The sequence below is a fragment of the Xyrauchen texanus genome, chromosome 29 (assembly GCF_025860055.1).
Source record: "Xyrauchen texanus isolate HMW12.3.18 chromosome 29, RBS_HiC_50CHRs, whole genome shotgun sequence".
Taxonomy (NCBI): Eukaryota; Metazoa; Chordata; class Actinopteri; order Cypriniformes; family Catostomidae; genus Xyrauchen; species Xyrauchen texanus.
Window position 1 is genome coordinate 13,583,054 of NC_068304.1, and position 14,664 is coordinate 13,597,717.

General features: G+C 36.9%; 1 long non-coding RNA gene across 1 annotated transcript; it reads right to left on the minus strand.

Moving 5' to 3' along the window:
- Positions 1-13,313: 13,313 nt before the first annotated feature.
- Positions 13,314-14,241, minus strand: LOC127623419 (uncharacterized). Its single transcript, XR_007968055.1, has 4 exons — positions 14,209-14,241; positions 14,003-14,108; positions 13,769-13,830; positions 13,314-13,516 (listed from the first exon to the last, which is right to left on the minus strand). It is a non-coding gene; the product is annotated as an uncharacterized LOC127623419 (long non-coding RNA).
- Between the last annotated feature and the right edge of the window lie 423 nt (positions 14,242-14,664).

A 14,664-nucleotide genomic window follows, 5' to 3' on the forward strand; every position in this document is an offset into this window, starting at 1 on the left:
CATTGGGAGGTAAGTTCAAACAAAATGCCATCACGGCTACAATCACTCCGAAAAGCTACTCCCTTCTTCAAGAGAAAGAGCACTGACCTGAACATCAATTCAAGTATATGCCATGCTGTCATCTGAGTTCAGCTGGTAGCAGCAGACAGAATAGTATTAAATATGAGCTGAAATCTTCTGAATAGCATTGCTATAAAACTTCGACTTTTCACGCTCATTGAATTTTTCTGTGGCCTTCTGCCAGTTGTTAATGCCTCCCTTAATGAAACAGTTGTCTAGCCATACACTATCCTCATGAATTAGGCAGTTCTGCACTGCTTTGGCACAGCTAAAACAAACAATGCGATCATTATTCTCGATGAAATGCAGCCACCTCCATTTTTTTAACCAGCTTGCATTGATTGAACAACAAAAAGTTTCTTTGTCAAACTGCCTTCCCAGAAAATTATAGCTGGTTGGTTGATGTGCTCTCTCTGATAAAGTTAAGGCTGGGCTAGCCATTGTGAAATCAGCATTTGCACCTGTGGTGTTATCCTCTTCCTGACATTCTAACCTGCTGTTCAAGCTCTCTTCATTAAACTCTGATGACAGTGCAGTACTCAGGTCCTCGGAGTCAGACTAAGGCAAGTGTGTGCCACTTTGCTGCTGCAACACTTTTTATTTTGTTGCAGTTTTGAAAATAAATCAGAAATTTGTTTCTGTGCCTTTTTGCATTTTACCATTCTGAGTGGAAAACCATCAGAGTGGTGCATGGATTGTCCAGTCAATGACGTTGGACTAGCTGGGATGAGTCACGTGGAGTAAGTTACTAGATAAGAAAGATATAATCCTAAAAATACTATTTGTGTATTGATTTAATCACTCATTTAAATAACATGAACATCATTACTTTTCTTTATTTTTATATGTTTAACAGCACTTCACAGGGGGAGCTGCATCGCCAACAGGGGGTGCTGCAATACCCCCACTTCCCGCCGTGATGTTGAGAAATAAAGAGCGCTGCTCTCAATGAAATCCAGATGTAGCGAGATCGTACCACACACACACTGCGCTGGCGCCATCTCAATGCCACATCTGGACACCTCACTTTACTTCTTTAATTTTGCTCTCTCCTTTCTTTTTTTTTTTTTTACTATGATTAGATTATTAAGAACTAGATTTATACATTCTCTGAAGAAAATGTTAGTGTCATGGCATTGCACTGCTTGTTGCTAACCTGCTCAAGGTTTCTGACTGCATGTTGGTATCATGGTTGCCAGAGTTTTTCTACGTGGTTGCTAGGGTTTTGGGTGTTCTTTAGCATGTAGCTAAGCGGTTGCTAGGGTGTTGTGGGTATTTGCCAGGGCATTGGTATGTTGTTGCTAGGGTGTTCTGAGTATGTGTTGCTATGTGGTTGCTCTGTGTGGTTGCTATGGTGTTTGGAATGGTTGCTAGATTATTTAGGTGGTTGCTATGCATATTGAATGGTTTCTAGAGTATTTTGGGTGGTTGCTATGGTGTTTGGAATGGTTGCTAGGGCATTCAGGATGGTTGCTAGCATATACTTGGTGGTTGCTAGGGCATTTTGAATCATTCCTAGAGTATTTTGGTGGTTGCTAGGGTGTTTGGAATGGTTGCGAGGGCATTCAAGTTGGCTGGTAGATGCTGTGAGGTTTTTTGGACGTTTGTATGCCTGACTGTCGTCCACCCGCTCTCTTTCATTCACTGTATCAAGTCTTTCATGCTCTCTTACATTCATCTTCCTTTCAAACTCTGTCTTTCCATTCCTTATTTATTTTCGTATAACTCTCTCTCCAATCTTCACATACTTTCTGATTTTTTTCTCTTTTCCATTACTCACTCTTGTATTTCACTCATTAATAAATCACAGTTTCTCCAGTATGAGGTCATTGATTGGCGACAGTATGAACTGTCTGTATGTCTGACAGGCCTGAGAGAACAAACACGCCTGCTGCACATCTCAGGAGCTGCATTTGCTGTAAAATCAACACAAGGAGATCTTTTTTCCTCCCAGAGTGCCTGATTCTCAACATTTTCAATATCCAACCTCTGAACCTTACAGAAAAAAGTTGTGGTGGTTCCATGGTACTTTTTGCTTGTGAAAACAGCAGCTATTTACAGAAGAAGGGAGACATTTTAAATACATTTTATAAAACTGATATTTCCAGCTTTAAAAATCAAATTGTATGTGCTGCATTCAAAGCTGTTAAATAGCTAATATACGGTGCATCCGGAAAGTATTCACAGCGTTCCACTTTTTCCACATTTTGTTATGTTACAGCCCTATGCAACAATACCCCATAATGACAACGTGAAAGAAGTTTGTTTGAAATCTTTGCAAATTTATAAATAATAAAAAAACAAAAAAAATTACATGTACATAAGTCTTTTCACAGCCTTTGCCATGACACTCAAAATTGAGCTCAGGTGCATCCTGTTTCCACTGATCATCCTTGAGATCATTCTACAACTTGATTGGAGTCCACCTGTTGTAAATTCAGTTGACTGGACATGATTTGGAAAGGCACACACCTGTCTATAAAAGGTCCCACAGTTAACAGTGCACGTCAGAGCACAAACCGAGCCATGAAGTCCAATTAATTGTCTGTAGACCTCCGAGACAGGATTGTATTGAGGCACAGATCTGGGGAAGGGTACAGAAAAATTGAAGGTACCAATGAGCACAGTGGCCTCCGTATTCCGTAAATGGAAGAAGTTTGGAACCACCAGGACTCTTCCAAGAGCTGGCCGTCTGGCCAAACTGAGCGATCAGGGGAGAAGGGCCTTAGTGGAGTGGTGATGGTGTAGTGGACTAAAGCACATAACTGGTAATCAGAAGGTCGCTGGTTCTATCCCCACAGCCACCACCATTGTGTCTTGAGTAAGGCACTTAACTCCAGGTTGCTCCGGGGGGGATTGTCCCTGTAATAAGTGCACTGTAAGTCGCTTTGGATAAAAGCGTCTGCCAAATGCATAAATGTAAATGTAGTCAGGGAGGTGACCAAGAACCCGATGGTCACTCTGACAGAGCTCCAGCCTTTCTCTGTGGAGAGAGGAGAACCTTCCAGAAGAACAACCATCTCTGCAGCACTCCACCAATCAGGCCTGTATGGTAGAGTGGCCAGACGGAAGCCACTCCTCAGTAAAAGGCACATGACAGCCCGCCAAAAGGCACCCGAAGGACTCTCAGACCATGAGAAACAAAATTCTCTGGTCTGATGAAACAAAGATTGAACTATTTGGCCTGAATGGCAAGCGTCATGTCTGGAGGAAACCAGGCACTGCTATCACCTGGCCAATACCATCCCTACAGTGAAGCATGGTGGTGGCAGCATCATGCTGTGGGGATGTTTTTCAGTGTAGAGAGACATCCTTGATGAAAACCTGCTCTAGAGCGCTCTGGACCTCAGACTGGGGTGAAGGTTCATCATCCAACAGGACAACGACCCTAAGCACACAGCCAAGATAACAAAGGAGTGGCTACGGGACAACTCTGTGAATGTTCTTGAGTGGCCCAGCCAGAGCCCAGACTTGAACCCGATTGAACATTTCTGGAGAGATCTGAAAATGGCTATGCACCGACGCTCCCCATCAAACCTGATGGAGCTTGAGAGGTCCTGCAAATAAGAATGGTAGAAACTGCCCAAAAATAGGTGTGCCACGCTTGAAGCATCATACACAAAAAGACTTGAGTCTGTAATTGGTGCCAAAGGTGCTTCAACAAAGTATTGAGCAAAGGCTGTGAGTACTTATGTACATGTGATTTTTATTTTTTATTTTTATACATTTGCAAAGATTTCAAACAAACTTCTTTCATGTTGTCATTATGGGGTATTTTTTGTAGAATTTTGAGGAAAATAAGAAATTTAATCAATTTTGGAATAAGGCTGTAACATAATAAAATGTGGAAAAAGTGAAATGCTGTGAATACTTTCTGGATGCACTGTATGCACACATAACTTAAATTATATATTTATATGGCAAGACTAACCCAACTGGGGGTGCGTACTGTAATCAGGTTCCGGGGGTATGTGAAAATAATTGGATTGTGCTATATTGAGCTAATAAAATAAATTATGAATAAAAATAAAAATAACAGGGATTAGGGTTGGGTAAAAATTTAGATTTTCTAATTAATATCTATTTTCATTTGATCTTGATATCCATTCTTAAAATCCCCAAATAGATCTTTTAATATGCAAAGTTAAGAGAGATAATTTCACTGCGTGCTGAGTTTGGTTTGACTCATTCCATGTAATGTGTCCAAAGACGAGATCCAAGCAATCCATCTGTCCTTGATAATGTCTCTTTTAATATCCTTTCTGTTCTATACAGTCAGTTGTTGATCAAAAACAACCAAATTAAACATTTATGTATAATAAAGAAACTGTGCCACTCCACTCTCATTAATATTTGCTCAACCAAAACAAAACATCAAACTTCCAAAGATATAGGTCAGTGGGAACTGCTGCTTTTCTTAAAGTGACAGTACCGTTTTAGCATTTGTTCTACATATCAGTGTAAAAAGTTGTAAATAGTACATATTGTGCATGTAAACAATAAACATTCAGGCCTAACAATATATATATATATATATATATATATATATATATATATATATATATATAAGCAATATCTCACGAGCAAGAGTGCGATATGGCCCTATCAGCACTGCTGTGATTACCTACGGCACTCGGCCTGTGGCCTTGTGCCTGCAGCCGAATCACAGCAGTGCTGATGTAGGGCCATATTGCACTCTTGCTTGTGAGATATTGCTTATATATATTGCTTATATACAACAGTTCAATGAACAAGTACATTTTTTTAAATGCCGGTGTGCAGGAGTCTTTCACTATAGAAACCTTAATTTCCTCCGCCATTTTAAATAGTGTGTACACACCAATGTGAAAAGTCCGGTACAAGGTAAGCGCATTCAGTTTGTTTAATTAGTCTGTTGTGTCTCTCAGCTGTGATGAGCTGTAATGCTTAAGTTGTTCATTTAAAGCCATTTAAAGCTATTTCCTAGCTTTAGAAGTAGTAATACAAGTGATCACAAAATGCTGTATTTAAACACTGGCTGATGCGGATTCACTTCACGTCACCTAACTGGCTCATATTACACATAAAAATTATCTTTTGCCTGCTGGCTAACATGTAAAATGAAAAAAAAAAAACAAATAGATGTAAAAAAGACAAATCATAGCTCTTAATACATCTTCGCTGCTCTTACACTTTAGTTTAGAACGCCACAAACACAAGCGGAGTGATACACACAGTGAAGCGTCCGAGTGCTGATGGTATCAGATCATCAGTGCTCATGGAATGTTTCTTGTCCAATCGAGATTGGTGGTGGCGTAGTGGGCTAAAGCACAAAACTGGTAATCAGAAGGTTGATGGTTCAATCCCCACAGCCACCACCATTGTGTCCTTGAGCAAGGCACTTTACTCCAGGTTGCTCCAGGGGGATTGTCCCTGTAATAAGTGCACTGTAAGTTGCTTTGGATAAAAGTGTCTGCCAAATGCATCCAAATGCATAAATGTAAATGTCCAATCAGATTCGAGGACAGGAACTAATTGTTGTATACACACACACACACATATATATATATATATATACACATACCTACAAAAACTAATTAAATAAAATACATTATTTCCCAAAATATCAAGTTAGAAGATCCCCTGGCCTGTATTATTAACAATATTAGTCTTTTCTAATTGCATATTTCACATCTCACGGCTTTGAATAAAAGAGTCTGCCAAATTAATAAATGTAAATAAATTATATTTATATATAAATCATATTTAGCCTTTGGTACACATCTGTTTTGTGTTGTTGAAGGGGGTAATTGAGCCTTACTGATGGTGCTGTGGGGGTACTTTCGGCAAAAAGGTTGGGAAACACTGTTGTAACCTACGATTGATCTTACAAAATAGATTACAGTATTTTCTGGAAATATAGTCGCACCTGAATATGAGTTGCACCGAGTCTCGACTTGTCTTTGCTCAACATGCCAGCTGCGCTACTTGAAGATTACCTCAGGATATATGCCGCTCTATCCTTTGCTACTTTATACTCTACTGTATATACAAACATAAAAAAAATACAAAAGTAAAAAAGTATGCCTTTTGTATTCTATATATTCTTGAATGTTAGCGACTTTCTCTCTATGTATAATTCTGACAACCCTCTTTACTATGTATTAATCACCCAGTTCCCTGACTGGATGTTTTTACTACACGTGTGATAAAACGTAGAGTTTGTTAGAACAGTAATATTATGATAGGACAGAATATTTAAACTGGTTGCATTAAGTACTTTGATCAAAACTTTAAAACGCTTCTACCGTCATAATGACTGATGTTTTCATCTGTTTGTAAGCATATGTGTTTTGGTGTCCGTGCGTTTGAACAAGAGGGGTCTGTCTGCATCCTGCAAGATTACTACAAATCACGCCCAATACAAGACACGCCCACTACAAGTTACGCCCCCTCCAAATAACCAGCCAAATCCTGAGGTCTCTTGGAACAGTTGAATACCACATTCATTCACTGTGTTTGTGTTTATTTGTCCCACAGCAACCCTAAACTTACACCTATCCATAAATGTAAACCTAACCATAACCACAAAGATTTAAATATGAAAAGTTGGTATTCAGTCATACCCCCATACCACTGGCGACAGTGAGGAGAAATGTAATGAAAATGAAGAGGAGAAGCAGCTAGCGGCATGCTAAGCTAATAGGCAAAACGATAAGATTGTAAGCAAACTGGAGAAAACAGAACAAATAAATGTTTTTTACTATTTATATATTTTTTTGAACAAGCAGAAATTGTACGAACAACTTTATTAAGTTCAGTTTATCATTTATCTTCTGATGATATGTGGCATATTTTTAAATGTTCGAATTTTACATATTTAAAGAGAAAATAAATCATACAGCGATTGCATAGGATTTTAAAAGTTCTTGTAGCCAATAGAATCGCTTGATGATCCAATGGGGGCATTACGTGTAGTGAGTGTTCTTTGTAGTCTTGCGGGATGCAGACAGATACACTTGGTTTGAACGGCCAACATCAAATACTTATAAATTATGTATATAAGTCGCAGGACCTTTCAGATGATGAGAAAAAAATAGCCACATAAATTCCGAAAAATCCATTACTTGAACAATTACTTGACAACCTGTCTAACAAATTCCCTAACCTGTAGTAAAATCACTGTAATGCACAGCCTCTCCTGGTTTGTCTCAAAATAAAAAACTGTTTTATTTCTTTATTTGGTTTTATAAGAATTGTTGATTTCTTACAATAACATAAAAATAAGATAGAAATCATAAAAGTAAAGAACAGGAAGTAGCAAACTAACATGACTCTTACCCTAAAATGTCATAGTCCTCCACACTGCTCTCCTCCTGCAAACACATCAGAACTCCAGCACCAATAATGCAACACTGCAGCTCAGATAAGACAAATGATCAAAAACAGTTGCCCAGGCAACAGTGATAGATGCTAACTCTAGGGCAGCTAGAAAACGAGGCTGATCTCTAGACATTTATGTGAAAGAGAAAAGATTTGACAATTAAAACAAGAGTTTCAGTTTAATCTGCTGGTTTTGTGTATCGCTTATTACCAATGAAGAACACGTTACATATTAATATATTCCTGGTTGATTTTGCCTGCCCGAAACTGATCTTGTGGTCTGATTTGACCAGAGCGAGTTCCTCAGCACGAGAAACATACTTATTCACCAGAGAGGGAAACATTATCTCTTCAAACCTCTTCAATCACAAAAATCACATTTGTTGTTTCTCATGATTTATGGTGATTTAAAAATGTCCCCAGATTTAATGCATGGTGTTTTTGTTTAAAATCTTGCCCTTCACAGTAGCTGTTATATTCAAATTTTGCAGTCACATTTGGTTACAAGGCACTTGCAAACCAACAGCATTTGGCATCATCTTTATCCACTATAATTGAGAACGTGAAAGATTTGAGAGCTACAGCGGAGGGGAAGATTTTCAGTGAATACTTAAATTTAGGTCTGTTTGTCACACAAAGCTATCGTATGTCTTCAGAAGCCTTGGCACATATTGTCCAATAGAGCAGTGATTCCTATCCGGTGGTACATGTACTCCAGGAGGTACGTAAGCAGGTTTCAGGGAGTATGCAAAAATAATTGGATTTTGCTATGTTGAACCTAACCTCACATGTACAGTATGTCTTAAAATAAAATTATAAAATTAGGGATGGGTAAAAATATTGATTTTCGAATAAATACTTTTATGACATATATGAAATCTAATGATAAAGTCAAATTATTATTTCGTAATAGAAGCTCCCCTGTATAATTAACAGCATTAGCTAAAAGATCATTTCTTTCCTATGTAAGCAAAATGGATATTATAATGTAAAATGCAGCTGAAATATAATTTATTGTCATTAATAATCATCAATTTAATGACAAGGTTAAATGATATAGTCTTTGGTAATCTTTGGTTTTGTGTCACTGAAGGGGTCCTTCAGCCTTACTGTTGGCTCTATGGAGGTATTTTTGGCAAAACAAACCAAAAAAAAGGTTGAGAAATACTTCTACAGAGTCATATGGACTATATACTATGGTGCTTATTTTGCATTTTTGGAGCTTGACTGTTCCAATTCAAAGTAGACTGAAAAAGAGCAATGTGAACTGGAGCAACATGAGGGTACGTAAATTATAACAGAATTGTCACTACTATGTGAACTACTCCTTTAATGAATGAGAATTATCTTTGTCTCAGTGCTTCCTTCCTCTGTCGATCAATTTCATCAAAAAAATAAAATAAAGATCAATGAGTGAATCTGAGCACTGAAGAGTGAGAGAACAAAGAGAGATAGACAGTGAGTTTGTGTCTTACAGTGAATAGCAGGAACAAAGTGTTCGAGTGCGATACAAGTACAGAGATAACGAAGCAGGTCGCTCTCCATCCTGATCCTTCTGAAATGCCTGCAATACCAGCACTTTCTAGAAGAAAAACAGATAGGAATTAAATATCTGATGTCTATATCGCACTCCTGCGGACTGTTAGAGTTGCATAACATGCTAAAATATGCTCAGAAATGGAGCAAAGCACACACAAACTAAATGCACAAACAGACCATTCTAATTGTAATTCTTCACTGAAAGAGCGTTTGAGTGTTTGTGTGTAGACGGGCAGCTGTGTGACACATTTGCTCACATTTGTTGCATCTGACACTTGAGAACAGCAGCAGTTTGGCACTTTAGACTAAAATAAACACATGAAACTGTTAATGTGACTTAATGTGATCTGGGCATACACACACACACCACAGTAGTGTTACAGTAAATCAATGTCTCAATCTAAGAGTTTCTTCTGCTTACAGCAGTAGTACAACAACTACAACAGCACCATCTAGTGACAGTGGAGGAATTTACAGTGTAGAATTACATTGATGACAGAATTTTTATTTATGGTTGTTGCAGGATTACAATCTCACCTCGACTGGTTTCTCACTGCATATTTACACCTCCAGTTCAGCAAATGGAGCGAGAGGCAAATGGAGCCCGGCCAAATAAAGTGATAGGTCTATTAATCAGCCAGTCTGATTACTGATCCGCCTCACAATTATGACTTTATATAGGCCTATCATCATTTTTTACTTATTATCTCATATTTATTACATTTCTATCTCATAATTTTGACTTTCAGTCTCGATTGTATTACTTTGAATCTTATATTTATGAGTTTTTATCTCTTAATTTTTACTTTTTGTCTCATAATTATGAATTAGTTTTATCATAATTTAGATTTTCATCCTCAATCTTATAACTTTGAAGCTTATATATATGACTTTTATCTCATTACTTTGACTAATCTCATAATTTTTTACTTTTTATCTCAAAAGTAGTATGACTTTCAATCTCAATATTATGACTTTGAATCTTATATTTAGGAATTTTTATTTCATAATTTTGACTTTAATATCATTATTATGATGTAATTATCTATGACTTTTGTATCTCAAAATTATGAACATTTACTCCCAAAAACAAGTCTTGTGCTATATAAAGAATAATATACGATTGTTTTGCAGTTGGTTTCATGTCTGTAGTTCACACTGTTTAATAGATGTATAGGGATAATTGAATCTGTATAAAAAGTACTGATGGTGTATCCCCCAAAATATGTCATGTGCAATATAAAGAATAATATTCTGAGAGTTTAACAGTTGGCTTTATGTCTATAAGTCAAATGGTCATTGAGTTTAATGGAGTTAGAATATTACAAACATTTACACACTATGTTTAATTGAACACATATATAGAATGTAAATTCCACAAACAGAGTCGTGTGTCACGAAAGGGATATTTTTAAGAACATTTCATATTTTTTGTGATGTCATAATATTAAATGGTTAAATTGTTTAATTGATTTAGGGCAAATAATATGTATATGAAAAAATATATGTATCTTTTAAAATTCAGCTTTGTGCTAGGCAAAGAAAACCTATTCATACATGTCCAAGTTGGTTTGACTTGAAAATGTTAAAGGCACGGAGAGTTTAATGAGTATTGTCGAAAATGTCAAACGAATGTCAAATGTAAAACTAACTTTACTGCAGTCTACAGTATAAACAAACTATCAATCAGTCAAACAAACAAACTAGCAAATAATAAATCAATCAAAACAAGTAATCAAACAATCAATATTGCTGCAACATCTCAAACACTCATGCTTTATTAAAGTTCATAAATATAATCTGTAAATTCACACACTTTTCTGAAAGTTTAATAAACTGTCTCATATGTGCCGCTTCCCAGTTTCTCGCTGAGAATAAAATCCTTGAGCTCCGGCAGCGAAACCCGAACCAGCCATCCCGAACCGAACCGTAGCGAAACAACATCAATCAATCAGTCAATCAATAATGAATGTAATCAGTATTCTTTACTGCATTGTCAAGTGCACAGCGAGGGTTGTTCGGGCCTGATCTCATTAATGCGTCCGATTCAGCCGCAGACTGTTGACTTTACAAAGGTTACAAATTATTTAAGATTTACTCGAATAATTAAATAGATATAATTATGTAGGTGATATTATCACATAAAATGTGTTTACATATGAATGGCTGCGATTTGTTTAATTCATGACGATGACGTCAGCGCAAATTACACTAGCTACACGTCAGAATAAGACGCATAAAAATTCTTCTGAAAGGAGAAAGAACCAATCCCAGTTCTCTGTTTCAATAGAAGGAATTCTTATTACTGATGACAAATTCAATAACCATTTTGTTCGCAATCATATCAGCAGAAAATCTATTCCAGCATCTTCCTTTCAATGGATGATGCTAGACGTGTTAACTGGAATTTGGTCTGGTCTCTTCCCCATAAATATCTATTAAGAAATAAGATAAAAAGAAGTCACGTTTAAAATATTAAATAGATGCTACCCTTGTAATATCAGACTCCATAAGTATATTCAAAATATTGAGAAGAAATGCACTTAATGTGACATAGAAGGGACGATTGTTCATCTTTTTAATGAATGTCTTTGTGTTAAATCCTTTTGGAACGAGCTATGTACCCATCTCTCAGAAAAAACAAATGTCAAAAGTACTCTGTCAAAGCATTAATAAACATTGTATATTTCTATAAATGCACATATGCGCATATTCTTTGCAGTTAATGTTAATTTGTCAAATGGTTTGAAATTACTTCAATGAAATGACAGTTTATGCTGGGAATAGAAATAGCGTTTTGTCGCAGCTGGTCGGCAGGTGGCGTTCAGATCATAGAAATAGAATAAGAGGGTAGGACAGGTGTCGTGCCAAGGTACTTACCCCTTAAAGGAAGTGTATCCCCGGTCGCGGGAGCGCGCTCGCGTTCAGCAGAAGGTGGGTCATTGGTTTGACCAAGGTAAATGAAACTATAACACATGAATTGTTTAAGTTATAGTTTTACTATTGTTGTTTTATCAACGAGGTTTAGCATAGACCGCTATCACGTGGCCCATCTATCAAAATTAATTATTATCTGTAGGCTAACGATCGAACTTCATTGAACTGAATTGATCGATTCTCACGATAATGTCTAAAGTTACTGAAAAACCAAGACGAATTTCACTCATAAAGCAAACAGCCTGTGGATATTAAATTGTTCTGAATCCCCACTCCTCCTTCCATGGTGAATTATTATCAAAATTATTTAATAATGCATTGCACTTAAATAGTAGGCTGGTCAATGTCATACACAAAAAGCGATTGTACAGATGATGGACTATCATCAAGTGTTTATTTTGTGAATACTTTACATCATGTGTAATAACAGCAGTGAATATGGACAATTTTCTTGTTTCCTGACAAAAGTTATAGTGGGATACAGATTTTTTCAGACCGTATTTTCGACCTGCCAAAATATGTATCCCCCCCTCCAAAATCTACAGATGATGGCCTATCATCAAGTGTTTTATTTTTTTGAATACTTTACATCATGTCTAATAACAGCAGTGAATATGGACACATTTCTTGTTTCCTGACAAAAGTAATAGTGGGATACAGATTTTTTCAGACCGTATTTCAACCTGCTATAAAAAGTACCCCCTCTCCATATTGCACAGAAGATGGCCTATCAACGTCTCCAATTCCTGTGGCGCCAAGAAAGCAAGGAAAGCCCCCCACCACCCATCCTCACCACATTCTACAGAGATACTATAGAGAGTGTTTCAGTCAGTTGCATCACTTTCTAGCATGGGAATTGTAGGGCCTCCGACCGCAGCCGATAGTGAAGACAGCTAGTAAGATCATAGGAACTGCACTCCCACCAATCTATGACATCTGCAATGCTCAGTGTATTTGGAGGGCCGTCAGCATCATGAAGGACTCCACACACACACTTCACCATTCTACCCTCTGGCAGGAGGTACCAGAGCATCCGCGCTGCCACCACCAGACTATGAAACAGTTTCAGTTTCTCCTCAACAAACACCAAAGCTCCTGCAAGATGAACATCGAACACTTCCACACACCAGAACACTTATACTCCCCTTTTGCATCTAGGAATTCTTAAAGTTTAGGCCTGAACTTGAAGTGAGTCTCCAGTACACTTTCAGTTTTAATGTATAATAGGATACACACAGTAGATCCAGTGTCCACTTTCTTCATCACTTGAATGTACAAAATATACAGTAAGACAATAACTTTGGCTGACTGTTTTTGACATGCTGTATACATACCAGGTATTAGTTTATTAATCAATCGAAAGAAAGTTAATCTGCAAATATTTTATTAATTAATATATTGTAAGCCATTTTTCAAGCAAAAAATAATAATTTTAAGATAAGAAGACACAAACTTGGACGGTGTAATGTAATACCACAAGATTTAATGCATAAATTCCTCCAGAACAATAATGTACACAAAACTAAGTAGTACAAGCAGTACACAGGAAGGCCTCCTCCGTTGGTGGGCCTTGAACGCACATATGGTGGAACCACCGCAAACAAATGTCACACTGAATCTGGAAAACAAATTATTTGGATTTTTGGGTCTTCAGTAAGAGGCAGCAAATTTTCATTCCTGTGTAATTGATGTTATATTTTTAATATACAGTAATTCATGTGGAGATAAAAGAGTAATGAAATGTTTGTTAGTCCTGGGTAAAATAGAATAGAAATATCCATAACAATAACAATACAAGAAAATAAAAGAAAATTCTTAAAAACTTTTTAACAAAACATATTTTATTTCACATTTCTTAAGTTTGATTTACCCAACTCAAATCTGCCTCAGGCCCTTCTGATCCACAGAAGTGACATATGTCAGTCAGGTCATCTTAGAAACAAAACAAAAAACACAGAGCATGCATCTATAATTCTTCATTTTTCACACAAATACTTTTTAGGTAAGTATGGAATAATTCTGATAGCTGGATAAGATGTTTAACAGCAATTATAAGGACAATTATTTGGATTGCCAAAACATCCCCTGATAGCTTATTACTTACCAGTCTCTAGGAGAAGAGTGACAGCGATTTGCAGCCTGTGCATGATGACAGCCTCTTTCGTAGCAGGAAAATCTACCGTCTCATGTTTCAAAAGTTCTTCTGCAAACTGAAAAGGAAATTTTATGATTACATTAAAAAATCATGTTACAGAGACATAAATCTGCTGTCAGTGAATAACTTTATAGTTTTAGGGTAACAGTCCTAACTGAACAATGGTCATATTATAATGTGAGGGTGAGGGCACTGCTCTGAATAGTAAACATACTTTCAAGGCAAAGACTCCACACGAGGTACTGTCCGACTGTTTGGGATGTGGGACTGTGTCACATGTCCACCTTGAGACATTGCATCCCTTGTTTCGCATAAATGCCTATTCGCATAAATACACTATTACTTTAGTCAGGAAACAAGAAATCTGTCCATATTCACTGCTGTTATTAGACATAATGTAAAGTATTCACAAAATAAAACACTTGATGATAGGCCATCATCATTATTAAAAGTTATCCTAAGATATAGCAGCCCTAATTGGTCGGGTGCGATGGGTGTAAATTATAATTATCCCGTTTAATTTTTCATTGTGTATTTTAATGCACGTTATAGTTCTCTCTATATAGTTCTCCCTCGTTTTCCCAATAATTTCAACGTTTTTCTGCATGTAT